At 47.8% G+C, this 15,472-nt stretch overlaps 1 protein-coding gene across 1 annotated transcript in view; it reads right to left on the bottom strand.

Annotated features, from left to right (window-relative positions):
- The window catches only part of LYPD1 (LY6/PLAUR domain containing 1), a 170,926-nt gene that overhangs the window by 91,532 nt on the left and 63,922 nt on the right, over positions 1-15,472 (bottom strand). The window lies entirely within an intron of this gene.

Here is a 15,472-nt window from a genome sequence, read left to right as displayed (position 1 = left end):
TGCATTCTGATCTAATATAAGTATATATAGCTTCCTAATCTCTGCAGGACATCACCCTGCTCCAACTCTAGACCAATGCGACTGAAAAGGACATTGAAGCATCACTACCAAAGGCAAGTGAGGGCTTCACTGAGCTGGAGGGAATATAACTGCATAGGGCTGGTGGGCGAAGGTACAGCTCTAAGGGCATAGGTGTGCCCAGGGGGGGTGCCTGGTGCGCACAGGCACCCCCTAATGTCTGTCACCCCGATCTCACATGCCTGATGCAGCGATCGCCGAGCAGGCCGATTACTGTCCCCTCTGCGCTGCACCCTGTCAGGACTGCATTACTGACCGGACACCTGGGTTAATCAAGGGTGCCACTGCCACCGGCTTTCAAACACCTGGCTCCACCTCCATGTACAAAAACAGTGTGATGTGACGTGATTACATCATGCTGCTCGCACGCCCACCCACCACATGCCCACCTCTCTCCTTCTATGCTATGCCAACGCCAGCCACTGATGAGGATCAGCATGCAGCCAGCGTTCATCTTAGGAAGACAAATTCAATACTGGCAGACGTCCGGCAGCAGCATTGACACGTCACTCGTTTTTCCAGCAGCAGCAGTACTAGTCTGCGACTGTCAGAGTCAGTGAGTAACTGACTTGTAAGTAAGCTGCTGCAGCTTGCAGGGGAAAAAGAGGGGGAGCCAGACCAGGCTGAGGAGGAGCAGTATAATTGCAGTGAGTGCCATCAGGGGTGTTTGTTTGGTGCACACCACAACATCCGACAATGTATCTGCTTTATTAGGATTGCTACAAAGGTGGATATTTTATATGCATTGACCGTCAATAGATGGTGCTAGACACGCCCAAAAGGCGATGCTAGACACACCCCTCCAACGGTGCACCCCCTAATAAAATGTGCTGCGCACGCCAGTGTCTAAGGGGTCTATTCATGAAGCAGTGAAAAGAGTGGAGACGTGAGCCTGTGGAGAAGTTGCCCATGGCAACCAATCAGCTGCTCCGTACAATTGTACAGTATGCAAATTATAAATGTTACTTCAATGCTGATTGGTTGCCATGGGCAACTTCTCCACTGGCTCACTTCTCCAGTCTTTTCACTTCTTCCTGAATAGACCCCTAAGGCTGTATGAGAGGGGCTACTGTATGGCATCCACAGCTGCTGGAGGCTTTATGGCGGCCCATCTGTGAGGATGGGTGGGTTTGATTAAAGTACTGATAGTGTGGATGACTGAGTCTCAGCCTAACCTGCAACGCCAATCGTCAAAGAACTGTTGTCAGGCTGCGGTCAGCAATCTTTAAGAATAACGTTAAAAAAAACGGAGATATACTTTGTTTTAACCCAGAACTTTCTTAGAATGCAAACCTAGAAAACCGCAAGTGAAACAATGACGGGAAAGTGTCGGCATGCCGACACTCTGTGGCTCCTTGGGAATAGAAGCCAGTAATAGTAATCCATGAAAGTTGGGCGAGTGAAGCTTTTCCTGAAATGTTCTTCCCATTATTAATTTCAAGATATTGAAATAAAAAGCTGCAACACTTCAGTCACAGAGAGGGGTCACGTAGGACGTAAAGACAATTTGCTCAATACCACCCCATCCCCGAAATTACATCTTTTTGTGAAACTACAGGTCCCAGCATGGCCTGTCACAGTTTTGTTATTAGAGAATCCTAAAATTGTGGCAGGGCATGCTGAGACTTGTAGTTTCACAACAGCTGGGGAGCCACAGGTTGGCCAGGCCTGTTCTACAGCATCAACAGCTCTTACACAGCCGTCTCTATGGCACACAATATACAGTGGTGTCCTCATACCTCTGGCGCCTGTACGCCATACGCCCAGCGTGGCAGAGATACTCAGATAGGTGTAGCATAATATAGGGTTATTTTTTTTACATTTCTGTCTTACTTCCATCATAGATGCAGTGAAACACCACTCACAGGGCACTAGAGACGCCAGGCTGTGACTTCAGCCGCACAGGAATCAGGTTTAAACCTATGTTCAGTCGCAGATGAAGCACAACAGGACTTGGATGCAATCCTAAACTCCTGCACTAGTGGGCGCTCTCCCTCTCTCCATCTCAGACCACACTGCCAGCTCTGCACCGGGCTCTCCTGCAGTAGCGAGCTGTCACTGTCTTTGGGGAATTTGTTTTAGCTAGTTACTGTAGTACGCTATATGCATGCTTTATTATAAATGTACTGTAACTGCGCTGCCGAATGCACAGTAATACACACTTCTACCTCCTAGTGTGCACAGGGGTTGTAAAGCCCATGGGTTCTAGTTATTGGTTAGTAGACGTATGTTTATGCGCCTTCAGAAACGTGATAGCCGCCTTTTAGTTATCTTATATGGTTTAAGGATTTCATTACTTAGGAGTAGCTGAGACATACCCAAATAAAAATCTTTATAAAAATAAAAAAACGTTCACAGCAGAAACGCGTTATCCAGAATATCTTTGGGCTATGTAAATAAAATATTAATACAAGCCACAAAAAGGAGCTAAAATAAGTGTATTGGAAGTGGAACACATGCATATTTACATTCCCAGCACTCCGAACGTGCCACCGCCAGTAATAGGGCTTGCAGAAAAAAGACATTCATTCCAATTTATTTTATATACTAGGTATAATTTTATGCTGCTGGATTCTGCACCGACAGTGAAGACAAAGTGACTCACGCAGCCTGGGTCAGAATAAAACCTGAAAGATTGTAATTGGTGTCTCTGAGCGACGCTGATTTCATTTACAGATACAGCTGGGTTACACTGCTCACCTGTCCCACTATCCGATGGGATAGTCCCGATTCAAGGGGACTGTCTGCTTTCCAACTGGCCGGCACCTTTCCTCAGCTGCCAGACACTCGGGTGGCACTGTCCCACTCATTATAGAGCAATTCAAAGGGGACTGGGGGAGGCCTTCTGAGATGAAGGATCATACAGTACCCTCACATGCGTGCATCCGTATGTGCTCTGCATGTGAATGTATATCCCCTGCGTGGGACAAATTGATTGCCTCCCGTGGGACCCATGTGTCTTCCTTGTATTAACTGTGTGGTACCAACGTGTCTTCCGCCTATCCACTGCATAAACACCCCATGTGCCTGAGTATCCACTGCATGACCTCCATGTATCCGAGTATCCCCTGCATGACCTCCATGTGTCCGAGTATCCACTGCATGACCTCCATGTGTCTGAGTATCCACTGCATGACCTCCATGTGTCTGAGTATCCACTGCATGACCTCCATGTATCCACTGCATGACCTCCATGTATCAGAGTATCCACTGCATGACCTCCATGTATCCACTGCATGACCTCCATGTATCAGAGTATTCACTGCATGACCTCCATGTATCAGAGTATTCACTGCATGACCTCCATGTATCCGAGTATCCACTGCATGACCTCCATGTGTCTGAGTATCCACTGCATGACCTCCATGTATCCGAGTATTCACTGCATGACCTCCATGTATCTGAGTATCCACTGCATGACCTCCATGTACCTGAGTATCCACTGCATGACCTCCATGTATCCGAGTATCCACTGCATGACCTTCATGTATCTACTGCATGATCTCCATGTATCCACTGCATGACCTCCATGTATCTGAGTATCCACTGCATGACCTCCATGTATCCACTGCATGATCTCCATGTATCTGAGTATCCACTGCATGACCTCCATGTATCCACTGCATGACCTCCATGTATCTGAGTATCCACTGCATGACCTCCATGTATCCACTGCATGATCTCCATGTATCCACTGCATGACCTCCATGTATCTGAGTATCCACTGTATGACCTCCATGTATCCGAGTATTCACTGCATGACCTCCATGTATCTGAGTATCCACTGCATGACCTCCATGTACCTGAGTATCCACTGCATGACCTCCATGTATCCGAGTATCCACTGCATGACCTTCATGTATCTACTGCATGATCTCCATGTATCTGAGTATCCACTGCATGACCTCCATGTATTCGAGTATTCACTGCATGACCTCCATGTATCCGAGTATCCACTGCATGACCTCCATGTATCCACTGCATGACCTCCATGTATCCGAGTATCCACTGCATGACCTCCATGTATCCACTGCATGATCTCCATGTATCTGAGTATCCACTGCATGACCTCCATGTATCCACTGCATGACCTCCATGTATCTGAGTATCCACTGCATGACCTCCATGTATCCACTGCATGATCTCCATGTATCCACTGCATGACCTCCATGTATCTGAGTATCCACTGCATGACCTCCATGTATCCGAGTATCCACTGCATGACCTCCATGTATCCACTACATGATCTCCATGTATCTGAGTATCCACTGCATGACCTCCATGTATCCGAGTATTCACTGCATGACCTCCATGTATCCGAGTATCCACTGCATGACCTCCATGTATCCACTGCATGACCTCCATGTATCCGAGTATTCACTGCATGACCTCCATGTATCCACTGCATGACCTCCATGTATCTGAGTATCCACTGCATGACCTCCATGTATCCACTGCATGATCTCCATGTATCTGAGTATCCACTGCATGACCTCCATGTATCCACTGCATGACCTCCATGTATCTGAGTATCCACTGCATGACCTCCATGTATCCACTGCATGATCTCCATGTATCCACTGCATGACCTCCATGTATCTGAGTATCCACTGCATGACCTCCATGTATCCGAGTATCCACTGCATGACCTCCATGTATCCGAGTATCCACTGCATGACCTCCATGTATCCACTGCATGACTTCCATGTATCCGAGTATTCACTGCATGACCTCCATGTATCCACTGCATGATCTCCATGTATCTGAATATCCACTGCATGACCTCCATGTATCCACTGCATGACCTCCATGTATCCACTGCATGACCTCCATGTATCAGAGTATTCACTGCATGACCTCCATGTTTCCACTGCATGATCTCCATGTGTCTGAGTATCCACTGCATGACCTCCATGTATTCACTGCATGACCTCCATGTATCCGAGTATTCACTGCATGACCTCGATGTATCCATTGCATAATCTCCATGTGTCCGAGTATCCACTGCATGACCTCCATGTATCCGAGTATCCACTGCATGACTTCCATGTGTCCGAGTATCCACTGCATGACCTCCGTGTATCTGAATATCCACTGCATGACCTCCATGTATCCACTGCATGACCTCCATGTATCAGAGTATTCACTGCATGACCTCCATGTATCCACTGCATGATCTCCATGTGTCCGAGTACGCACTGCATGACCTCCATGTGTCTGAGTATCCACTGCATGACCTACGTGTATCTGAGTATCTACTGCATGACATCCATGTGTCCGAGTATCCACTGCATGACCTCCATGTGTCCGAGTATCCACTGCATGACCTCCATGTGTCCGAGTATCCACTGCATGACCTCCATGTGTCCGAGTATCCACTGCATGACCTCCATGTATCCGAGTATCCACTGCATGACCTCCATGTATCTGAGTATCCACTGTATAGTGCAACGCCTCTAGCTGCATCTTATTTACCAACAAAAAAACCCTGATAATAAGAACATGCTTCCTTTTCCAGAACTACAAGATTCAGGGTAACATGCAACACAGTACAGCTCGGTGTTCCTTCAATATTTTCTTGGTGTGTATGATGGCGTTTTATGATCTCATAGCTTATTACATCCAGCAAATTGTATTCAGACCAAAGACATGATCTGCTACAAACGTTGAAGAGGAGAATACTGTAAACTTGATCAATGAGCTCCTCTACAGTCACTGTGATGAGCTCTGCTACACAAGGTAATGAGGAGGGGAATATTATACACAGACACACTGAGCTCCTCCTACAATCACTGTGATGAGCTCTGCTACACAAGGTAATGAGGAGGGGAATAGTATACACAAACACACTGAGCTCCTCCTACAGTCACTGTGATGAGCTCTGCTACACAAGGCAATGAGGAGGGGAATATTATACACAGACACAATCACTGAGCTCCTCCTATAGTCACTGTGATGAGCTCTGCTGCACAAGGTAATGAGGAGGGGAATATTATACACAGACACAATCACTGAGCTCCTCCTATAGTCACTGTGATGAGCTCTGCTGCACAAGGTAATGAGGAGGGGAATATTAAACACAGACACACTGGTCACCTCCTACAGTCACTGTGATGAGCTCTGCTACACAAGGTAATGAGGAGGGGAATATTATACACAGACACACTGAGCTCCTCCTACAGCCACTGTGATGAGCTCTGCTACACAAGGTAATGAGGAGGGAAATATTATACACAGACACACTGAGCTCCTCCTACAGTCACTGTGATGAGCTCTGCTACACAAAGTAATGAGGAGGAGAATAGTATACACAGACACAATCACTGAGCTCCTCCTACAGTCACTGTGATGAGCTCTGCTACACAAGGTAATGAGTAGGGGAATATTATACACAGACACAATCACTGAGCTCCCCCTACGGTCACTGTGATGAGCTCTGCTACACAAGGTAATAAGGAGGGGAATATTATACACAGACACAATCACTGAGCTCCTACTACAGTCACTGTGATGAGCTCTGCTACACAATATAATGAGGAGGGGAATATTACACACAGACACAATCACTGTGATGAGCTCTGCTACACAAGGCAATGAGGAGGGAAATATTATACACAAACACAATCACTGAGCTCCTCCTACAGTCACTGTGATGAGTTCTGCTTCACAAGGTAATGAGGAGGGGAATATTATACACAGACACACTGAGCTTCTCCTACAGTCACTGTGATGAGCTCTGCTACACAAGGTAATGAGGAGGGGAATATTATACACAGAAACACCAAGCTCCTCCTACAATCACTGTGATGAGCTCTGCTACACAAGGCAATGAGGGGAATATTATACACAGACACACTGAGCTTCTCCTACAGTCACTGTGATGAGCTCTGCTACACAAGGTAATGAGGAGGGGAATATTATACACAGACACAATGAACTCCTCCTACAATCACTGTGATGAGCTCTGCTACACAAGGTAATGAGGAGGGGAATATTATACACAGACACACTGAGCTCCTCCTACAGTCACTGTGATGAGCTCTGCTACACAAGGTAATGAGGAGGGGAATATTATACACAGACACACTGAGCCCCTCCTACAATCACTGTGATGAGCTCTGCTACACAAGGTAATGAGGAGGGGAATATTATACACAGACACACTGAGCTCCTCCTACAGTCACTGTGATGAGTTCTGCTGCACAAGGTAATGAGGGGAATATTATACACAGACACACTGAGCACTTCCTACAGTCACTGTGATGAGCTCTGCTACACAAGGTAATGAGGAGGGGAATAGTATACACAGACATACTGAGCTCCTCCTACAGTCACTGTGATGAGCTCTGCTGCACAAGGTAATGAGGAGGGGAATATTATACACAGACACAATCACTGAGCTCCTCCTACAGTCACTGTGATGAGCTCAGCTACACAAGGTAATGAGGAGGGGAATATTATACACAGACACACTGAGCTCCTCCTACAGTCACTGTGATGAGCTCTGCTACACAAGGTAATGAGGGGGAATATTATACACAGACACAATCACTGAGCTCCTCCTACAGTCACTGTGATGAGCTCTGCTGCACAAGGTAATGAGGAGAATATTATACACAGACACAATCACTGAGCTCCTCCTACAGTCACTGTGATGAGCTCTGCTACACAAGGGAATGAGGGGAATATTATACACAGACACACTGAGCTCCTCTTACAGTCAATGTGATGAGCTCTGCTACACAAGGTAATGAGGGGAATATTATACACAGACACACTCACTGAGCTCCTCCTACAGTCACCATGATGAGCTCAGCTACACAAGATAATGAGGAGGGGAATATTATACACAGAGACACTGAGCTCCTCCTACAGTCACTGTGATGAGCTCTGCTACACAAGGTAATGAGGAGGGGAATATTATACACGGACACACTGAGCTCCTCCTACAGTCACTGTGATGAGCTCTGCTACACAAGGTAATGAGGAGGGGAATATTATACACAGACACAATCACTGAGCTCCTCCTACAGTCACTGTGATGAGCTCTGCTGCACAAGGTAATGAGGAGAATATTATACACAGACACAATAACTGAGCTCCTACTACAGTCACTGTAATGAGCTCTGCTGCACAAGGTAATGAGGAGGGGAATATTATACACAGACACACTGAGCTCCTCCTACAGTCACTGTGATGAGCTCTGCTACACAAGGTAATGAGGAGGGGAATATTATACACAGACACACTGAGCACCTCCTACAGTCACTGTGATGAGCTCTGCTACACAAGGTAATGAGGGGAATATTATACACAGACACACTGAGCTCCTCCTACAGTCACTGTGATGAGCTCTGCTACACAAGGTAATGAGGAGGGGAATATTATACACAGACACACTGAGCTCCTCCTACATTCACTGTGATGAGCTCTGCTGCACAAGGTAATGAGGAGGGGAATATTATACACAGACACACTGAGCTCCTACTACAGTCACTGTGATGAGCTCTGCTACACAAGGTAGTGAGGAGGGGAATATTATACACAGACACACTGAACACCTCCTACAGTCACTGTGATGAGCTCTGCTGCACAAGGTAATGAGGAGGGGAATATTATACACAGACACACTGAGCTCCTACTACAGTCACTGTGATGAGCTCTGCTACACAAGGTAGTGAGGAGGGGAATATTATACACAGACACACTGAACACCTCCTACAGTCACTGTGATGAGCTCTGCTGCACAAGGTAATGAGGAGGGGAATATTATACACAGACACACTGAGCTCCTCCTACAGTCACTGTGATGAGCTCTGCTGCACAAGGTAATGAGGAGGGGAATAATAAGAATTTACTTACCGATAATTCTATTTCTCATAGTCCGTAGTGGATGCTGGGGACTCCGAAAGGACCATGGGGAATAGCAGCTCCGCAGGAGACTGGGCACAAAAGTAAAAGCTTTAGGACTACCTGGTGTGCACTGGCTCCTCCCCCTATGACCCTCCTCCAAGCCTCAGTTAGGATACTGTACCCGGACGAGCGTACACAATAAGGAAGGATTTTGAATCCCGGGTAAGACTCATACCAGCCACACCAATCACACTGTACAACTTGTGATTTGAACCCAGTTAACAGCATGATAACAGAGGAGCCTCTGAAAAGATGGCTCACAACAATAATAACCCGATTTTTGTAAAAATAACTATGTACAAGTATTGCAGACAATCCGCACTTGGGATGGGCGCCCAGCATCCACTACGGACTATGAGAAATAGAATTATCGGTAAGTAAATTCTTATTTTCTCTAACGTCCTAGTGGATGCTGGGGACTCCGAAAGGACCATGGGGATTATACCAAAGCTCCCAAACGGGCGGGAGAGTGCGGATGACTCTGCAGCACCGAATGAGAGAACTCCAGGTCCTCCTCAGCCAGGGTATCAAATTTGTAGAATTTTGCAAACGTATTTGCCCCTGACCAAGTAGCTGCTCGGCAAAGTTGTAAAGCCGAGACCCCTCGGGCAGCCGCCCAAGATGAGCCCACTTTCCGTGTGGAATGGGCTTTTACAGATTTTGGCTGTGGCAGGCCTGCCACAGAATGTGCAAGCTGAATTGTACTACAAATCCAACGAGCAATCGTCTGCTTAGAAGCAGGGGCACCCAGCTTGTTGGGTGCATACAGGATAAACAGCGAGTCAGATTTTCTGACTCCAGCCGTCCTGGAAACATATATTTTCAGGGCCCTGACTACGTCCAGCAACTTGGAATCCTCCAAGTCCCTAGTAGCCGCAGGCACCACAATAGGCTGGTTTAAGTGAAATGCTGAAACCACCTTAGGGAGAAATTGAGGACGAGTCCTCAATTCTGCCCTGTCCGTATGAAAAATTAGGTAAGGGCTTTTATAGGATAAAGCCGCCAATTCTGATACACGCCTGGCTGAAGCCAGGGCTAACAGCATTACCACTTTCCATGTGAGATATTTTAAGTCCACAGTGGTGAGTGGTTCAAACCAATGTGATTTTAGGAATCCCAAAACTACATTGAGATCCCAAGGTGCCACTGGAGGCACAAAAGGAGGCTGTATATGCAGTACCCCCTTGACAAACGTCTGAACTTCAGGAACTGAAGCTAGTTCTTTTTGGAAGAATATTGACAGGGCCGAAATTTGAACCTTAATGGACCCTAATTTGAGGCCCATAGACAGTCCTGTTTGCAGGAAATGCAGGAATCGACCCAGTTGAAATTCCTCTGTAGGGGCCTTCCTGGCCTCACACCACGCAACATATTTACGCCAAATACGGTGATAATGTTGCACAGTTACATCCTTCCTGGCTTTGATCAGGGTAGGGATAACTTCATCCGGAATGCCTTTTTCCTTCAGGATCCGGCGTTCAACCGCCATGCCGTCAAACGCAGCCGCGGTAAGTCTTGGAACAGACATGGTCCCTGCTGGAGCAGGTCCTTTCTTAGAGGTAGAGGCCACGGGTCTTCCGTGAGCATCTCTTGAATTTCCGGGTACCAAGTCCTTCTTGGCCAATCCGGAGCCACGAGTATAGTCTTTACACCTCTCCTTCTTATGATTCTCAGTACCTTGGGTATGAGAGGCAGAGGAGGGAACACATATACTGACTGGTACACCCACGGTGTTACCAGAGCGTCCACAGCTATTGCCTGAGGGTCCCTTGACCTGGCGCAATATCTGTACAGTGTTTTGTTGAGGCGGGACGCCATCATGTCCACCTTTGGTTTTTCCCAACGGTTCACAATCATGTGGAAGACTTCTGGGTGAAGTCCCCACTCCCCCGGGTGAAGATCGTGTCTGCTGAGGAAGTCTGCTTCCCAGTTGTCCACTCCCGGAATGAACACTGCTGACAGTGCTATCACATGATTTTCCGCTCAGCGAAGAATCCTTGCAACTTCCGTCATTGCCCTCCTGCTTCTTGTGCCGCCCTGTCTGTTTACGTGGGCGACTGCCGTGATGTTGTCCGACTGGATCAACACCGGCTGACCCTGAAGCAGAGGCCTTGCCTGACTTAGGGCATTGTAAATGGCCCTTAGTTCCAGGATATTTATGTGAAGTGACGTTTCCATGCTTGACCACAAGCCCTGGAAATTTTTTCCCTGTGTGACTGCTCCCCAGCCTCTCAGGCTGGCATCCGTGGTCACCAGGACCCAATCCTGAATGCCGAATCTGCGGCCCTCTAGGAGATGAGCACTCTGTAACCACCACAGGAGAGACACCCTTGTCCTTGGAGACAGGGTTATCCGCTGATGCATTTGAAGATGCGATCCGGACCATTTGTCCAGCAGATCCCACTGAAAAGTTCTTGCGTGGAATCTGCCGAATGGAATCGCTTCGTAAGAAGCCACCATCTTTCCCAGGACCCTTGTGCATTGATGCACTGACACTTGGCCTGGTCTTAGGAGGTTCCTGATTAGGTCGGATAACTCCCTGACTTTCTCCTCCGGGAGAAACACCTTTTTCTGTACTGTGTCCAGAATCATCCCTAGGAACAGCAGACGTGTCGTCGGAATCAGCTGCGATTTTGGAATATTTAGAATCCATCCGTGCTGTCGTAGTACTACTTGAGATAGTGCTACTCCGACCTCTAACTGTTCTCTGGACCTTGCCCTTATCAGGAGATCGTCCAAGTAAGGGATAATTAAGACGCCTTTTCTTCGAAGAAGAATCATCATTTCGGCCATTACCTTGGTAAAGACCCGGGGTGCCGTGGACAATCCAAACGGCAGCGTCTGAAACTGATAGTGACAGTTCTGTACCACAAACCTGAGGTACCCTTGGTGAGAAGGGCAAATTGGTACATGGAGGTAAGCATCCTTGATGTCCAGAGACACCATATAGTCCCCTTCTTCCAGGTTCGCTATCACTGCTCTGAGTGACTCCATCTTGAACTTGAACCTTTTTATGTAAGTGTTCAAGGATTTCAGATTTAAAATGGGTCTCACCGAGCCGTCCGGCTTCGGTACCACAAACAGCGTGGAATAATACCCCTTTCCCTGTTGTAGGAGGGGTACCTTGATTATCACCTGCTGGGAATACAGCTTGTGAATGGCTTCCAATACCGCCTCCCTGTCGGGGGGAGACGTTGGTAAAGCAGACTTCAGGAACTGGCGAGGGGGAGACGTCTCGAATTCCAATTTGTACCCCTGAGATACTACCTGCAGGATCCAGGGGTCCACTTGCGAGTGAGCCCACTGCGCGCTGAAATTCTTGAGACGGGCCCCCACCGTGCCTGAGTCCGCTTGTAAGGCCCCAGCTTCAGAAGCAGAAGCGGGGGAGGGCTTCTGTTCGTGGGAAGAGGCTGTCTGCTGCAGTCTTTTTCCCCTTCCTCTGCCCCGGGGCAGATATGAGTGGCCTTTTGCCCGCTTGCCCTTATGGGGACGAAAGGACTGAGCCTGAAAAGACGGTATCTTTTTCTGCTGAGAGGTGGCCTGGGGTAAAAAGGTGGATTTCCCAGCCGTTGCCGTGGCCACCAGGTCCGATAGACCGACCCCAAATAACTCCTCCCCTTTATACGGCAATACTTCCATATGCCGTTTGGAATCCGCATCACCTGACCACTGTCGCGTCCATAACCCTCTTCTGGCAGAAATGGACATCGCACTTACTCTTGATGCCAGAGTGCAAATATCCCTCTGTGCATCTTGCATATATAGAAATGCATCCTTTAAATGCTCTATAGTCAATAATATATTGTCCCTGTCCAGGGTATCAATATTTTCAGTCAGGGAATCCGACCAAGCCACCCCAGCACTGCACATCCAGGCTGAGGCGATTGCTGGTCGCAGTATAATACCAGTATGTGTGTATATACTTTTTAGGATATTTTCCAGCTTCCTATCAGCTGGTTCCTTGAGGGCGGCCGTATCAGGAGACGGTAACGCCACTTGTTTTGATAAGCGTGTGAGCGCCTTATCTACCCTAGGGGGTGTTTCCCAACGTGCCCTAACCTCTGGCGGGAAAGGGTATAATGCCAATAATTTTTTAGAAATTAGCAGTTTTTTACCGGGGGAAACCCACGCTTCATCACACACCTCATTTAATTCATCTGATTCAGGAAAAACTACGGGTAGTTTTTTCACACCCCACATAATACCCTTTTTCGTGGTACTTGTAGTATCAGAAATGTTGAAAACCTCCTTCATTGCCGTGATCATGTAACGTGTGGCCCTACTGGAAAATACGTTTGTTTCCTTACCGTCGACACTGGAGTCAGTGTCCGTGTCAGTGTCTGTATCGACCTGAGGTAACGGGCGTTTTAGAGCCCCTGACAGTGTTTGAGACGCCTGTACAGGTATTAACTGATTTGCCGGCTGTCTCATGTCGTCAACAGTCTTTTGTAAAGTGCTGACACTATCACGTAATTCTTTCCATAAGACCATCCAGTCAGGTGTCGACTCCCTAGGGGGTGACATCACTAACACAGGCAAATGCTCCGCCTCCACACCATTTTCCTCCTCATACATGTCGACACAACGTACCGACACACAGCACACACACAGGGAATGCTCTGACAGAGGTCAGGACCACACTAGCCCTTTGGGGAGACAGAGGGAGAGTTTGCCAGCACACACCAGAGCGCTATATATATATATATAGGGATAACCTTATATAAGTGTTTTTCCCTGATATAGCTGCTGTATATATTTATCTGCCAAATTAGTGCCCCCCCTCTCTTGTTTTACCCTGTTTCTGTAGTTCAGGACTGCAGGGGAGAGTCAGGGAGCCTTCCTCCAACGGAGCTGTGAGGAAAAAATGGCGCCAGTGTGCTGAGGAGATAGGCTCCACCTCCTTCTCGGCGGCCTTTCTCCCGCTTTTTTATGGAAAAATTGGCAGGGGTTAAATGCATCCATATAGCCCAGGAGCTATATGTGATGTATTTTTTGCCAAAAACTGTGTTTTTATTGCGTCTCAGGGCGCCCCCCCCCAGCGCCCTGCACCCTCAGTGACCGGAGTGTGAAGTGTGCTGAGAGCAATGGCGCACAGCTGCGGTGCTGTGCGCTACCTTATTGAAGACAGGACGTCTTCTGCCGCCGATTTTCCGGACCTCTTCAGTCTTCTGGCTCTGTAAGGGGGCCGGCGGCGCGGCTCTGGGTCCCATCCATGGCTGGGCCTGTGATCGTCCCTCTGGAGCTAATGTCCAGTAGCCTAAGAAGCCCAATCCACTCTGCACGCAGGTGAGTTCGCTTCTTCTCCCCTTAGTCCCTCGGTGCAGTGAGCCTGTTGCCAGCAGGTCTCACTGAAAATAAAAAACCTACTTTAAACTTTTACTCTAAGCAGCTCAGGAGAGCCCCTTAGTATGCACCCTTCTCGTTCGGGCACAAAAATCTAACTGAGGCTTGGAGGAGGGTCATAGGGGGAGGAGCCAGTGCACACCAGGTAGTCCTAAAGCTTTTACTTTTGTGCCCAGTCTCCTGCGGAGCCGCTATTCCCCATGGTCCTTTCGGAGTCCCCAGCATCCACTAGGACGTTAGAGAAATTATACACAGACACACTGAGCTCCTCCTACAGTCACTGTGATGAGTTCAACTACACAAGGTAATGAGGAGGGGATTATTATACACGGACACACTGAGTTCCTCCTACAGTCACTGTGATGAGCTCTGCTGCACAAGGTAATGAGGGGAATATTATACACAGACACACTGAGCTCCTACTACAGTCACTGTGATGAGCTCTGCTACACAAGGTAATGAGGGGAATATTATACACAGACACACTGAGCTCCTTCTGCAGTCACTGTGATGAGCTCTGCTACACAAGGTAATGAGGAGGGGAATATTATACACAGACACAATCACTGAGCTCCTCCTACAGTCACTGTGATGAGCTCAGCTACACAAGGTAATGAGGAGGGGAATATTATACTTAGAGACACTGAGCTCCTCCTACAGTCACTGTGATGAGCTCTGCTACACAAGGTAATGAGGAGGGGAATATTATACACAGACACACTGAGCTCCTCCTACAGTCACTGTGATGAGCTCTGCTACACAAGGTAATGAGGAGGGGAATATTATACACAGACACAATCACTGAGCTCCTCCTACAGTCACTGTGATGAGCTCTGCTGCACAAGGTAATGAGGAGGGGAATATTATACACAGACACACTGAGCTCCTACTACAGTCACTGTGATGAGCTCTGCTGCACAAGGTAATGAGGAGGGGAATATTATACACAGACACACTGAGCTCCTACTACAGTCACTGTGATGAGCTCTGCTACACAAGGTAATGAGGAGGGGAATATTATACACAGACACACTGAGCTCCTCCTACAGTCACTGTGATGAGCTCTGCTGCACAAGGTAATGAGGAGGGGAATATTATACACAGACACAATCACTGAGCTCCTCCTACAGTCACTGTG

Source organism: Pseudophryne corroboree, chromosome 7 (genome assembly GCF_028390025.1).
Source record: "Pseudophryne corroboree isolate aPseCor3 chromosome 7, aPseCor3.hap2, whole genome shotgun sequence".
Lineage (NCBI taxonomy): Eukaryota > Metazoa > Chordata > Amphibia > Anura > Myobatrachidae > Pseudophryne > Pseudophryne corroboree.
This window is presented reverse-complemented; position numbering and strand designations above follow the sequence as displayed.